We start from the raw sequence: 16307 nt of genomic DNA, 5'->3' as shown, positions 1-16307 counted from the left end.
TATATATATATATATATATATATATACACACACACACACACACACACACACACACACACACACACACACACACATATATATGTAACAAGCATTTCTGAAAGCATTTCATTTAGGAGGCATAGCGTTACAGTATGGGTTTAAAGTCGCAGCTCTGACGGCTCTTTTTCTTTTGCTGTAACTGCTGAAAGATCTGTCTGTATTTAAACAGCTTTTGTTGTGTTTCTACACTTCTTTGGGGCCCAAAGAATTGTTATTCCTGCTGTGTTTTGTCATGTGCCATAAAAATATAATACATGGAGAGAGGGCGAGGAGCATTGTGGACACCCTAATAAAAGACACGTGTTATTTTCTCAGACAGTATCAGATGTGGATTTCCGCCAAGCCCCAAGGCATAGGTTTTGGGATGCCTGCTTAATCACAAAGCAATGAACTGACATGCATGCAGGTCATGCTATCTGTATTCTCCTTAAACATACCCACATAGCCACTTCAGGTCTACGAGCTCTTTAACTAGTTTATAACACAATTGGGGTTACCAGAACATTATCCCCTATACCAAAAAGTACTCATCTGAGCTTAACCATCCAAAGATATGACTCAAGGATTTGGAGTTTAGGCCAGAGCTTGGTGAAACTAATAACTAGGCAGACAAACTTGTTTTTTAAAACTACATACCAAGAGCCTGCAGTGCTTGGGTTTGCTTTAAAACTGCCAGTTCATTTGACCAGATTATTTCGGCAACTGCATTTGGATGAAATATATAAAGCCTCGACTTATTCCGGAATTTATTATCCAACACTTCATATCCCTAAAAACCTTTTCAGAGTTCCAAGGCACAAACATGATAGGAATGTAATGTGCGGTGGGCCAGGAGAAATGCATCTTACATTATACGAGCTGACACAATGCAGACTGCAAAATGGCCAGCAGAAAAAACATGGAGCGGTGTCCTGGGCCTTTGGCAATCAGCCGTCACTGCATGCGACATACAATCCTCGGAGACTCCATACAGAGAATACAAGCAACCCTTTAACTACATCCAGATAGAAATTGGTTTACATTTTGACCAAAACATTGCAAGCTAAAAATAATTAAAATTCAACATAAATTAGGATGGTAGATAAAAATATGATCTGCACAGAGTTGGGTTGAATATGCATGAACCCAAGTTACATCAGATTTTGGTATCAGTAACCTGTTTTGTTACGTGACCAAAACCGATATAAAACAAAATATAAATAAATACAGGCATTACAGAAGATGCTAGGAAGGAGGCAGCGTGCATCCATGTACATTGCAGTGGATATATGTAAGCGCTTCCACCTTCCTATTACACTGCAAGGTGAGAGTTAATGTGTATTATAGTATCCAATGGTTATAGCCCCCAGCCCCCATTCCCATGTGCCAGCAGTTGCTCGATTGATTTCATTCCTGTGCATTGATCCTGGCGGCATTTGCATGCTGAACAAGTGCTACGTACACAGACAAAGCTGCATGAGAACCAAATACTAATAAAAATAAAACCGTAAGGATAACACAATAATAATTGTCTGCAGGAGAGGCCATTACAAGAAAACGTGTTACACTTCATGAATACCAATTTCTGAAGTACTGGAAGGTGGGGGCATTAAGTACTGAATGCCCTGTATGAACCACTGCTATGCTCAGCACCCAATCAGGCAGATCATTTCCCTTCTTATTAACTTCTGAAATGGCACATGTGACTTGTACATTTATATACATTCTGCTTAAGAAATGAATAAGGAAGATGTCATTTCCAACTTCCGCCATTCACATCATTTCAGTAATCAAGAACTTGAGACCACAGAGACAAAAGCAAACAATCCTTTTAAGATATAAAGACAGGAATACAAAATGGAGCATTATGGTTTGTGAAACATTACCTGCAGCCACAAGTGTCCTGTAACAAAAATATTTGTTATAAATAAAGCAGTGAATGTATGACAAGCACAAACATTATGTGGTGGACTTCCAAGTAAGCTCACTGAGACAGCAGGTAGCTTTTTCACTTGATATGAGTGGACATCCCAATGTAGAAAAAAACCTATTTGTCCCGCTGCATCTACCCTCTAAAATCTGTGGTGATCCGGGCGTCCCCAGAGAAGCCAACTCTTCACCTAACACATGTGCACTAGCATTAACAAGACACTAAGAGGTGTATGTGCTCTGAAAGGGTTGCTCAGAAGTAGAATGACATGTTTGACAGATCATTATACATTCTAATTAACAGCATGCTATGACAATCTTCTCAATAACACCTAGAGTGTTACTTTTTACTTTCACCTCACATGCTACAATTTAAATGATCCAATAGTAAGTTTTTTGGGGGGAGGGAGGTATAACTTAGATTTTAGAAAAATCCACCAAGGTAGAATTTCTATATAGACTAACTAGAAGGGCGTTCTCTATTTATACAGTAAATGACTCAACTCTGCACTCCATTGTTACACTTCTCAAAGTTTGTTGATTAAAAATGGAAGTTCACCTTTAAATTACTCAATGAACATTATGAACAGACATATAAACACATGTACCTTGATAAATGCATTGCACCATATTTACTTCTGTCTGAGTGCTGGTTGTCCAACAATATGCATTGGATAACTGCCGGCTTTTACCACTTACACCACACAATTCATGGTGTTGCTCCCCTACCCTATGCTATCTAGGTATTTGACAGTGTCAGGGCACAGAGGAAATGCATTCAAGCAGTTTCCAGTCAGGCTGTGCAGTCACAGGACGTAGACAGCATGAGCCGCATGGTATTGCAAGTAATAGTCAGCAGTTTCCAATGCGGATTTCTGGACACCTGGATCACAGACAGAAGTCAAAAATGGTGCTATACATTTACCGAGGTACATGTGTTGTAGGACTGTTTAACGTTTATGGAGTACCTCAAGGGTGAACTACCACTTTAGCTTTCAGTCTTCCATATAGGTCTACCTTACTGAATTATGCCCTTTGCACTCCTGCACATCACCTGTACCAGCTGGGCAGTTTCCTCCTGGGCAGAATGCTATAGTACCATGCACTGATCCTCCATTATAACTCTGTTCGGTTCTGGGGGGCTTTTAGCATGTACCTTTACCTTCTGAATTTTTCTCTACTGTAGTCCTGGAGCTCAAAAGTATCGGTACATGTACTCGTACTTATACCGAGTACTGTACTTGGTATCTGTGCAACCCTAGTGTTATTTGCAAGGCCTAGGTAGATTAACTCACTGAACCCAAGAGAAGCAGCTAAATACACAGCTGAAATACATTTATAGGAACATTTGTCAAAGGATCCGTAATTCTGTAAAGCCACTTAATGTGATCCAGAATCCCCTGCCAGACAACTCATTTCATAGGCAGCACAAGGGCACTACAGCACACAAAAATAAAGCTATTTCCACTGATTTCTTTAAAAACTACTGTTATTTTCTTAATTACCACTACTGAATTGGTGTTTTCTAATATAAATCAGGCTGGGGTTCAGCTTTAAATCATGATTACTGTGGCTAATTTATGATCCTTGTTTAATCTTGTAAAGCCTACTGAGCTGCATGATATTGTACTAGAGCATATGACACCAATGTGGATCCCATTTAGAAATATTGTCAAAGTGGTCCTTTAATCAGCCTCCTACTAGAACAACAAAAGGATGCTGCCACAGATTCCGAATTAGCCAATGACACAGAAAAGAGAATGCTGTTTATCTGAATCCTAAACCTAGATCTTGGCCATCAGTATATTTTGTTATTTTAATATCCAATTAGATCAATCTTGATATACCAAAAGAGAGATCATCTGGCCCCACTTGTATTTAATGCATGGCAAGTAATATAGAAGTGACAAATATATATTTTGGGTTGTCACTCAATTGCTTCACTAATATTTCCCTGTGTAGTGTTTCGGCTTAAAATTGTAGTTCCGCCTAAAACATGAAACGTCAATGGTGAAATTAACATTGTTGCTTACTAATTGTCAAATAGGACCACAATATGTGCCATATAAGTGTGCTTTTAATAGAAATAAGCACACACAAGCATGAACACCTAATTAATACATTTATAATTGCAATCAGTAATCCCTGTACGTTTCGTTTTCTTACAAAGCATATGCCATGAGTTCTGTACACAAACACACACACGCATAGAGAGCAGCAGAAAAACAGAATGTTCCCGTCAGGGGAATGTTCTTATGACAGAATTATTTTCCTGAGGAAAGAACACGCTGTCACAGCCCCTGCCAGTCGCAGACAGCCAATGACTAGAGCTGCACCCCTGGGCTCCTGTACCATGATTTTTTGAGGGTGGATAAACAAATAGGGCAGAAGCTTCTTAGATACGTTAACATGTCTGTTGCCAAACTAGACTGGAATAACAAAATTGATATTGAATATATCTAAGGAAAGAATAGCGAGTCAGATGTAGTACAAAAATATGATCTGGCTACTTGAGTTCTCGACAGAAAGTAAACCATGACCCTTTTGCCCTTGTTACCTACTATTACTTTTCTCCATCTACCTATGGCAGCAATCTTACCCTGTCTGGTTATTTTTATATCCAAGTATCCCAGCACAAATGCAACAACAAACCCTTAATGATTAGTTACTATCTCTGAAAGATGAATTTGCATATTTGACAATATCACACAAAGAATATGAGTTTGCTACCAACAGGCCCAGACCATCAATCTGGCTGTGGCCAAAAAAAAGATTTATGCACTGCGGTCTGTAAGGCCTGGTTCACACCTGAACGTTTTGTAGCGCGTTCAACGCTCGACGAACGCTCTACAAAATGCTCAAACATCTAAATCCCATTGTATTGAATGGGTCTGGTTCACACCTTGCCGTATTTCCGCCCGTCCGAACGCGATACAAAATGGCCTACGCCCAAAGAAGTACATGTACTTCTTTGGGGCGTTTTTGTCTTGCGTTTCCATTGGGATACAGCCAAGTAGCCCTCGGAAATGGGCGTTTGTTGCAGGGTTTTTTTTACCGCGAATCGCGGTAAAAATGCGTGACGCGAAACGCGTGACAAACGTGCATATTCGATACGCCTAGGTGTGAACCCAGCCTAAGCTTACTTCCTTCAAACCTGCTATGTTCCTAAGCTACCTTTTCCAGTGGTCAGTCACCTTAAACCTACACTTCCAATGAAAAGGAGGCTTGGTGGGAGACTGATTGTGTAAATACTTCTCACCTGAGTGGTTTGGATCTCTTTATCAACAGTCCTGGTGTGATCTACTTCTACATCTCTTTAATGTCTAAAGGATTAATGTAGACAGGCATTCTTATTCATTGCAGCCATTTCCATTTAAACACAGCTCTGCTCAAATGCATCCGTTCAAATTAGAAAACGCAGCGTTTGGTAAGAAAAGGCCTGTAGTTCAAATGCACCTCAATAGGACATGCTGCATCTGGAAAAAAAGGTCAAGAAGAGTCTTCTACACTATTCAGTTGAAGTCAATGGGAATTTGCTGACCCAAGTACGACGCGTGTTTGCAACTCAGAAGAAAAATGCCCTACAACTCTATATCTCCTTTTAAGTCTGGAAAATCTTTGCCAGCCCAAGAAATATAAAAGTCAGCTAAAGGTTCCTGGAGAGAAAATAAACACTTTCAAGGTTCACATTTTAGGGGGGGAAAAAGTTTAATTTCAAACTGATTTCAATTTCTCCATCCAAATAATGAATATACAAATTCACAAATTTTTAATAAAGTTGACATTTTTAACACTGTTTTCCCCCAATTTTCTTTGAGTTGTAACAGCAGGCTATATACAGTATGCTGAAGTGCATCTGTGCATGGATGGTGTGAAGTTAGCATTAGACAAAAAAAAAAAACAATCTCAACAGGCACCATGTAACCCCAGATCAACCCTATGGCATGCCTATGTTTTAACCTAGGGCCCCCACTGGCTTCACCTCATCTATTAGCCCTCATAATAAATCAGCTATTAAAATCTGAAGAAAAAAAATAAAATCAAAAAACAAACAAACATTTCCCCTTAATTCTGGTAAAATACAATGAAAACAAAGTTATTTATTTGGTTTTAACCTTTTACTACCACATGACCTCCCCTCTAAAGGAAATTACATCACATTGCTTTATAGACCACAATGGCCTCCTGAAATCTGAGAAGTCAGAATTATCACCTGGTGAAAAAGGAAGGCATCTGAGGTCCTATCTTGGGTACAACTAACAGAAGGAAAACTCTGCTTATGCTATAAGGCCTGGTTCACACCTGGGCGTTTTACAGCGCGTTCCTACGCTCTGTAAAACGCCCAACATGTGAAAACCAATGATTGCCTATGGGCATGGTTCCCACCTGGGCGTTTCACAGCGCATAGGAACCCGCTGCAAAACGCCCTAAGCCCAAAGAAGTACAGGAGCTTCTTTGGGGCGTATTTGCTGAGCATATCCATTGGGATACAGCCAGGTAGTCCTCGGAAACGTGCATTAGTCTCGTGTTTTTTAATCGCGAATCGCGGTTAAAACGTGCGGCACGAAATGCGCGACAAACGCGCATATTCGATACGCCTAGGTGTGAACCCAGCCTTAAATATATATTATGTATCCTCTAGCATCCCATGCATTATGTACATATCATGTAAGCCACATTTTCCCATAGAGCCACATAATCTGGCCTTCTCCAGCAAAAAGCCACAGATACCACCTATTAAGAAACAAAATTCAAAAGACTGCCAATTTCAAACATTGCTTAGGGATTGTACAACAGTGTGAGCTGCTTATGTCCCATGACATCATGTAAAAAAAAACGTGTTTAGACAGTTGAGCATGTTACATACCAGCTCCTGATCACACAGGAAAGAAGGCATTGCCATTGGTGAGTCACTGATTCAAGTCCAGCATTTTATTTATTCCATTGTCAATTAAATGAGGAAGTGAAAATCGACTATTGTAAATAAAGTTAATCAAATTCCAATATTTCAGGGATGAAACTATGTTTTTTAAAAAAAAAAAAACATTCAGTTCATTCTCATCTAAACCTGTGGAAAACATCTAAAGTAGGAACATTGCCCTTAAGTGACTTAACGCCATTGCTCAAGCCTGATGTGATTATAGTTGCACAAGATCTGAGGTTACAACAGAATGTTCTTAAAGAAAGTTAATGTTGCATATGGAAACAGAAAGCACCCAATGTGCATCTATAGTCAAAACTTTCTCAGTTTTGGCTAAAACAGAAACGGGTTAGAGCTCCTGTCAGGTTTTACTTCTATTCAGGGTCCCGTCAAAGAGATTAACCTCCACAATCTGTTCTGGAGACGTTTTACCAGACGGAGGGAAGTGAGGGAAAATCTGCAGCAGGAAAAAAGACAATATAAAGCTTACAGAGGGACTAGCCTTTTTTTACTTCACTTAAAAATAATTGTTACTTCTGTCTGTGGTTGTTAGAGAGATTCCTCCACTTCCTGACTGGTGAGTTTGTCCTCAGGACAGGAAGTGAGGGGAAATCTCTCGGAGCCCCACACAGCAGTAAAACCCAGACAGCAGTTCTAATCCTTCCCCACACTATTCAAAACAAAACAAAAAAGTTTTAGCTATAGATATTCATTATACATACTAAAGTGCATGAATAGAATGGGGAAAGGTAAGCAACCCTAACCAGTTTGAATTGCTGTGTGTGTACCAGATGGGCAGATTCAGTCTTTCTATTTGTCCTGATGACCAATCGCTGATACTGGGACTGAAAGTGAAGGGAAATCCATAATGAAGGCGCCACCAGAAGAGGAACAGAGGGCAACCTGCCAATAGGGACAACTGTTCTAACAACTACTAAGAGAATTTCTCTCACTTTGAAGACATTTCCCCTCACTTTCGGTGTCTCCACAATAGGAAGTAAAGGAAAATGTCCTTAATGCAACATAGACATAAAAGAACATATTGACAGGGTTTAATCCAAAATTATAAGAAAAAAAAGTTCTAGCTAACCATGCGCTTTCACTATGGTAGCCCTTGGGTCTTAAGAATTACCCACTCAGGGGTCATGTCACACTAATGCATATGCATTGCATCTTTGATACACTTAACTGAATATGATTTGTTCATGCATTAAGTGCAATAAGGGAGAACACTCAGATTGCAATTTGATGGTGCAGACACATTAAAAATGCACATCATTGACAGAAACCTAAGCTTTTGTGCATTTACCATGCATGGGCCTATGTTTTAATAATTCTCTAAACTGCAGCACATAGCCGTGAACTAGCCACATGAATGGGCCTCAAAGCAATAAATCAAGAGTTGAATTTTAATGCATAAATTAAAGGTGTGCATTTTAATAACTAAGTTTTATGGCAGGGGAACTGACAAGTGTGAATGGGCTCAAAGACTTCTTTGCTTTTTGCACTATGATGCCTAAAATATATGACTCTACACTTAACAGCTACTCCCCTGTTCAGCCATTGCTCTAAAAAACAAAAACAAATCCCATCCAAAACCATACAGAGAAGGTTATAGGCTGTAAATGGACATTTATGTAGTTGTGCATCGCCATACTTTCAGGCTCTACAATTATGAGGGGAAAGATCCTTTTAACTTTATGCTTTAATTAGGTAAACATAATAGCAATGCGCTATTGGACTTGATGGACTAATGTCTTTATTCAACCTCATATACTATGTAACTATGTAACTATGTAACTATGTAATCCAGATGGAAACCCTACAGGTGACATGTTTCTACTGAAACCTACAAGAGATCCAAGCCATGAGGAATTGTTATATTAAAACACGCACTAACATTTATTATTGTTAGAATTATTGGTTAACTTTGCCCTCTAAGTTAAATCGGTGAGCTCTAGGAGGTAATTTTGTTTTAACTGTTTGTTTCTCAAAATGTTCTGGATTAAAAGGTGAGTAAAACAATACAGGCCCATTTAGACTAAGCATTGCGTTACTGCAACAAAAGAGTGTGTTTTAAGGCATATTATGTCAAGTCAGCCCTCCCAATGCACTAAAAACTGACTTTTACCACAATGCACTAGAATACATGGCATGTGCACTGTGGGGCACTGCAATGTAGGTGTATTACCCACTACTGTAATGGTGATTTGGAGTGCCATTCAAAATGAATGCCACCACGATAAAACATGTTTTTCACAATGCATAAGTGTGAATGGACTCGTCACAAACCAACAAGATCTTTCAATGGAGCCAGCTGTAAGCAGAAATACAAACATATACTGTACCTGATATAAAGATATGCTATGTAAAATACAGCAGAACATGTGTTTGCAAATGCAATGTATGCAATGTAATGCATTTGACCATATTGTTCTTTGATAGATGTTTGGGAGGTATTACACATAATGCAGAAACTTTGCTTGGAGTCTCCACTTTTCAGGCCTACCTGTCATTGCCATTACAAGGTAATCCCTCTCTCCAGGCTGAAACAAACAATGATAGAGAAATATACCTAAGGGATTTCCCAAGAGTAATAAGAAATCAGTGGGTGAGTACAGCCTTCTATGTAAGGATAGAAACTTGGATCCCACAAGACTCAATCATCAGATATGCAATTCAAATATAAGCAAGTCATTTCCGAACTGCATTTGGTTAACTGGTTATAAACACCGCAACGGTAGAACCAGGTTAACACGTGGTTTGCAATAATATTTATATTCTGTCCATAATTACTTTTGTGTAGCATTTTTTTAGCAGTAACATTCAACATGGAAACCTGCAAGCCTTTTTCGGTAAACCAACTACCCAATATAATTAATATCCTCACCAATAAAGCAGTGAGAATAGTATTAATGCTGATGGAAGTACAACAATGCATTTATTTTTAGAAGGTCACAGCCGCAGCATAAGCCCATTGTAAAAAGATACTATCATTACCCAATGACTTCTGAACATCACCTCCTTACCGGCTGAAAACAGATTCTACTCCCCGTTGAGGGGCCTCCCTTCTCTGACACAAGGACAAGCAACAGAACAAGAAGCTTCCTCCTCAAAACAATTCTGGCACCAAGGAATTCAGACTCTTTCGAGGTGCAGAAGCACTCTATACGATTACATCCTTTCAAAGTTAATAACAGGGCATAGAAGCAGGTATGGCAAGGTGGCACAGAATGAAATGCATACAAAATAAGGCAAAATTATACAGCTGCCACGATATTACAAAACAAGGGTAAAAATCACACTGTTGAGTCACACAGGAGGAAATAATTTTATGGTGCCAACAGTTCAGGCGAAGTGTTGAACACGTTCTGCTCACTTTTTCATGACTGTATGTACTGACTTCTATACCAATAAAGAACAGAGTCTTGCTCCAGTCAAGGAATGCACAAACTGATGTAACTAGAAGTGATCACAGACCCAAGATTATGGTCAGATGTGAAAGCATCATCCGGACTTTTGTGGAAACTGTGGGCATACACATTTGGATTGCCCAGCATAAGGATGCACAGCCAGAAACCTCCAAGGCTGGCTTATGTCACAAGAAATAGCAATTCCACAAGGTTCACTTATCTGTCCAATCAATGCTCCAAATCTGGTCAGCAAGCCTAATGTCCATAGACATGAAATTGTACTAGATCTGACTTAAACCAAGAAGATGGGTGAAGTTGATTTCAGGTTTTAGGCTTGTGTCAGATTTGATTATTAAGGGTCTCTTATCAGTAATGATATAGAAGATGGTGTATGGCTAACAAATAAAAGCAGCCCTTACCAGTGTTGGGCAGGATAAGGATATTCGACCAAAAAGGGTGTCCGCCTTGTCCTACATGGGTGGTTTAGGGAGTCTTGCAACCAAAGCACAGAAAACACTCACTCTGTCCTAAAAAGACATAAGAAGTGCTTTATAACTGGATATTCATACAGAGACATATGAAAGGGTCATAACAAAAACAACAACTTTACAAACAACAATTTAAAGAATCACCAGAAGTAGATACACACAAAATAAATGCATAATAGTTTCATAAGCATTAATTGATACAAATAATGACTGTTAATTCAGTTTATCCTTAATTTCTTTAAACAAAACAAATGGAAAATGCACAAAAAGATCCACTACTGTAAAACCTGTTAAGGTGGCCATACACTTTACAACCATCGCAAGACTTTAGTCTCGCGATGGTTGTAAAGTAATTAAAAAAACGTATGATCTGCCCATCTTGGACAGGCAGATCGTACTCTCGATCATCGCAAGCCCGCCCCCCCTGGGGGGCGGGCTTGCGATTACTCTAATGAGGGGCGAGCTTTTACGCTGACTGCAAACGGGCAGTGTGCGCACACCGGCCCGTTCGGCAGTTATCGAACCAGCAGGCCACCAACTCGCCGAGAATCTTACGATTCCCGGCGGGTTTTCTAGCCTGCTGGTTCGACGGAAGACGTGCGACCGTACAGTAGAAACGGTCGCACGCCTTCCATACACTGCACGATTCTCGTACGATCGCGGGATTTCCCACGATTCTCGTACGAGAATCGTGCAGTGTATGGGCACCTTTACTTTGCTTACATTAGAAAATCAAGGCTATTTTAATTAGGCATTCTATATCATTAAATAGATTATTTATATTAACAACAACTATAATAATAATAATAATAAACTGGGTGCATGTATGAGTCAAGTGTTGACCTTTTTTTTTCAACTTCAGGAGAAAATCTCAGTTGCACCACACACCAAGGGCCAGCGTTTGGGGCGGGAAAATCGAGCACTTTTCCAGGGCCCAAAGTCACTCAGGGCCCCTCAGGGCTATCAAACCTCCTGGCCATAGCAAAGTATCTTGAAAGGTATCTTGAAAGATGAGGATGCAAGGTATCTCAGGTCTCCCAGTGGCTGCCAGCTGCCAGCTGGGGAATCAGAGCTATGATAGTCAAATGTTGCTACCTAGCTCTTCAGACCTATGGCCCATCTCTGTCAGAATTCAACCATGTTATATTGTTATGCAGCAGCCAGCTGCTTTTCTCCCACTATCACTGCCTGTAGGCAGCCTTGAATGAAATGCCAGAGGAGCTCCTCCTTGGAAATGTGGTTATATCACTTCCTCTCCTTTCTGAACCCACTGGCACTCAATTTTGGCTGTGTGGGCATGTAAGGACTGTGGAGCAGTCATCAGTAGTGCTATAGTTACCAATATGAACGTGATCTTTCTTGATCTTTGAAAATGTGTGTCTGGCAAACATATACCAGGTCTAAAAAAAAAAAAAAAAAAAAAAAAAAAAAGTTTGCTATAAAATATTACCTATTAGGACTTAAAGGGTTTCTAAACCCTCAGCTTTTTTTGCATATATCTACTGCTAGCAAGCAGTAGATATATGCAAAAAGTAAAAATAAACCGCTTTAACAGCGGTTTACAATTACCTGCATCTTCCCCGCGCGCTCCCGTTCGAAAATGTGGAACTGCTCGGGCGACCGCAAAGGATCTTGGGGCGGGCGCATGCAGTTCACATTTTCGGCCAGGATGAGAGGAGAGACACAAGGTAAGTAAATGGACGCGTGCACTCGCATGCAGACATCGTGGGACAGGAAGTGCCAGCAATCACAGAGGAGTCAGCGCTGGATCAGACACTCGGAGCAGCGCTGGAGAGAAGGCTGAAAACTACAGGAAAGAAGATGATCGGATTAAGAAACATCATTTAAGGTAAGTGGTTTCATAAACGTTGTGTTGAGGCAAAAACATTTCTGCCTTTAATGTCACTTTAAGGATTTACAGGACAACACTCTGCCATGCACACTCTGGAAAGCGCAATGCACAGAACATGCACATCTGTGGTTGCTGTGTTGGACATTCCCCATTCCATATCTCCTTATTCTGTATGTTGTGCTGTGCAGTCCCTATTTCACATTGCCTCATTCCATGCCATCTTGCCATATGTACTCTGTATTCTACAGCAATTGCACTAATAGGTACTTATGAGTTGCTTTGGCGTGTTTGCACATTTGTAAGACCTACTAAGACTGGGCCTTCTGTGAAAGGTTATATCACCGTGTGTGATATATTTTGTCTGCTAATTTTAAAGGAGCCAAGGTAAGTTATGTATTAAAAATCTATAATTGTATCTAAATGCAACCGGTATAAAATGTCTGAATTTGACATAAATCTGGTTCCTTGCAATCCACTGTACAGCAACACTCAGGATGGGAGGGACAGGTGCAGTTGTTGAGGCCAATCAATTGTCTTGTATTAACATGTGCTGACCAACAGCATGCTGACAGAAGAAGAAAGCAAATACATGACCTCATCAGTCTACTGCTGCTCTTTCATTGTCCATTCACAGACTAGAGGGCAGAGAGAGTACCTAGTTGTGTTGCTTACCTGCAGTAGGAGAAAAAAAGTCAGGTCTCCACATTGGCATCGTTACTTTACAGCAGGGGTAGCCAAACTCCGGCTCTCCAGCTGTGGTGGAACTACAAATCCCATGAGGCTTTGCAAGATTCTCTCAGCCACAGACATGACTCCCGGAGAGAGATGCATCATGGGATTTGTAGTTTCACCACAGCTGGAGGGACGGAGTTTGGCTAACCCTGCTTTACAGGGCTGTCTCAGGACTGTATGGATTTCAATTTCAAATGCTTAGTTCGCCTTTCTTTATCTAAGAAAAGCCTATGCAGTCAAGATACCCGAGTAGGCAACAAAAAACTAAGCAGCTTGTAAAAAAAATCTTCATTAATGTACCCGCCATACCTATAGACCATTGGCACTCCAACTGAATCCTGCCCCAAAAACTCGCAAAATTACCCCAGCATCACAGGAGTGAGTGCCGTTCTTGTTCAGAGCCCTGCACATGTGCAGTGTGTGCTCTATCCTGTCGCCGTGGCTAAGCTCAGCGGCTGCAACTGGCTGTCCCTCCCATTCTGTGCACTGCTGCATAGGGTATTTCAAGAGGCCAGAATCATGTTAAATGTAGATATTTATACCAGTTTCATTTAAAATACATTTAAGGATTTTAATACATACATACTAACAACAACTGCATTCACTGGTGTTCTTTTAAACCTGCCTGGAGTTCAGCTTTATTCTTAGGCACTGCTGTAATAAATGAATACAAGTATGAGATTTTATTTTTTCAGTCTATTCCCTATTGCTAAAGCTGGAAGCCAAAAATGTGCTTTAATTGCCGCAAAGTAAATACCATAAAGCACAATTGATAACAAGTTTTTTACTTTTTTTTTTTAAATAAAAATCAGCACACTCCTAGAGTCTCTACCTAGGCAATGCCTTAGATATAATAGGAAGGTCATGTTAAGGGCTAAGAAGCTCTTGAACATATTATTGTTCCAAGAAACATGGGGCTATACCTTTTTAAACTTGCACTAAATTCAAATTTCAAACAACATGGCAGAACGTTATTTTTAATACAAGTTGGAGAAAGCGATGCATGTATCTGCCTTGAGTACTTCAATAGTTACACAGAAATAGAAGTGTTAATCCACAAGATATACAATTACACAAAAAAGCAAGACAGAAGGAGATTGCCTTTCTAAATTCGGATCACAATGTTAGTAGCTGATAGGAACATAATTTATCCTTCGTTTGGGCATGCTGTTTTTATAAAAGATATTCAACAAAAGAGTTACATATGTATGCTACAGGACACTAACATATATTGACAAGGCAGAAAATATGACACATTGACATAATGTGCAGATGCAAAATTATGACTATTCACAAGAGTAACACATGGACATTGGTGTGAAGTCAGGCTAGTGGCAGCACCAGAATGTAGAAATGACAAGGATAATAAAGGGAGCGGAAAAATAGGCATAGATCCAGATGTTGCCTTCACTTCTAGTTAGTTTTTATATATTTCAAAGGCCACCGGCAGCACAAGGGTTAAAGGAAGAGGTGGGTGACAGGAGAGTGATCCTGACACTAAAAGGAATTAGGCTCAAAGCTGTGATCCGGGAGCAGTGAAATTAAAAGGAACGACCCGTAATCTATCACTTCTGACATCTGTTAACTCCAATAGGGTGGGCGCCAATCAATACTGGCTGACAGCCAATGCAGAGGACCTGGCAGTGGGTAAGAGTATGAGGGAGGGGACAAAAAGAAAATTCTAATTCAAGATAAAAAGTGCTTGGTTCCCAGTCAAGCAAAGAGAGAATAGACAGCTGAATATGCCACATGTTCTTGCAAAACATGTGGTACAAATGACTTCACATACATACATACATACATACATACATACATACATACATGCATACACTTGAAGTACCCAGAAACATGACATGGTGTATTTATTCTCCGTATCTTAATTAATGAAAATACTGATTTATGGAAAAAGTAAGTAAATCCCTGCATTTATCACCACTTTAAATCCATAAATGTAGGTGTTCAAAATTACATGCCAGTGATTAGAACCTTCTTTGGGGAGTATGCAAGTGGAACCAGTCTTATTTAAACCTCAGATATCTAGGGTCTGGCGTTCTTTGCCAGTGACACGTGTGGGGTCATCATGCCAAGATAAAGAGAGCTATCCAAGACCCTCAGAAAGAAGAAGGATGTGGAAACCTTTGAGTCTGGCAAATAATTTAAAAAGAACACCATTTTTTTAAAACTAATCATTCCCTGTACGGAAAATAAAACCCAAGTGGCATAGATTTCAAAAGGTCGCTGATTTATTCAGAACTGGCCTACCCAGCAAATACATCCCAAGCTGTTTGTTTAATGCTAACAGAAGTCTCCAAAAACCCCAACATTTAATCACAGGATCTAAAAGGTTGCTCTTGCAACAGCTGGTGTCAAAGTGAAAGCAGATACAATTGAGAAAAACTGCACCAATTTAACTTGCATAGGATGTGTACCAGGAAAAAGCCTTTGCTGTCCAAAAAGAACATTCGAGCAAGACTACAGTATGCCGTTGAAAACATAGGCTCAGGCCATGCCCTCTAGAACAATGTGCTGTGAACTGATAAATCATAGGTAGAGTTGTTTGGCCACAGTAACAGTAACACCAAAGACAGTAATTCCCCTCCCTTTTAGATTGTAAGCCCTCATGGGCAGCGCCCTCCTTACCATCTTGTCTTGAATTATAACGTCTGCCTTATATTGTAAAATGCTGCGCAAACTGTCCTGTATAATAATTTAGGAGAAGAACCTTTTACCAACCATAAATCATAATGGTTGAAACTTTATGGTTTGGGGTTGCTTTGCTCTGCCGCAGTCATCAAGTCACCTATGAATCTACATCATATTAAAGTGCGCATAATGAGAATCTTCTATTCAAAAGTTACTGAAATTTTTTTTTTTTTAATGATCATGATCCCAAAAACAAATCACATCTACCAAGGAATAGCTCAAAAAGAAGAAACAATTAAAGGTTATGGTTA

General features: G+C 39.9%; 1 protein-coding gene across 1 annotated transcript in view; it reads right to left on the bottom strand.

Annotated features, from left to right (window-relative positions):
* ZMIZ1 (zinc finger MIZ-type containing 1) overlaps positions 1-16307 on the bottom strand; it is a 239931-nt gene that overhangs the window by 196233 nt on the left and 27391 nt on the right. The window contains exon 2 of the mRNA XM_018567827.1: positions 10701-10808. The gene's annotated coding sequence lies outside the window, so the exon portion shown is untranslated. The remainder of the gene's footprint in view (positions 1-10700; positions 10809-16307) is intronic.

Source organism: Nanorana parkeri, unplaced genomic scaffold (genome assembly GCF_000935625.1).
Source record: "Nanorana parkeri isolate BGI_ZX_2015 unplaced genomic scaffold, ASM93562v1 scaffold1100, whole genome shotgun sequence".
NCBI classification, from domain to species: Eukaryota; Metazoa; Chordata; class Amphibia; order Anura; family Dicroglossidae; genus Nanorana; species Nanorana parkeri.
This window is presented reverse-complemented; position numbering and strand designations above follow the sequence as displayed.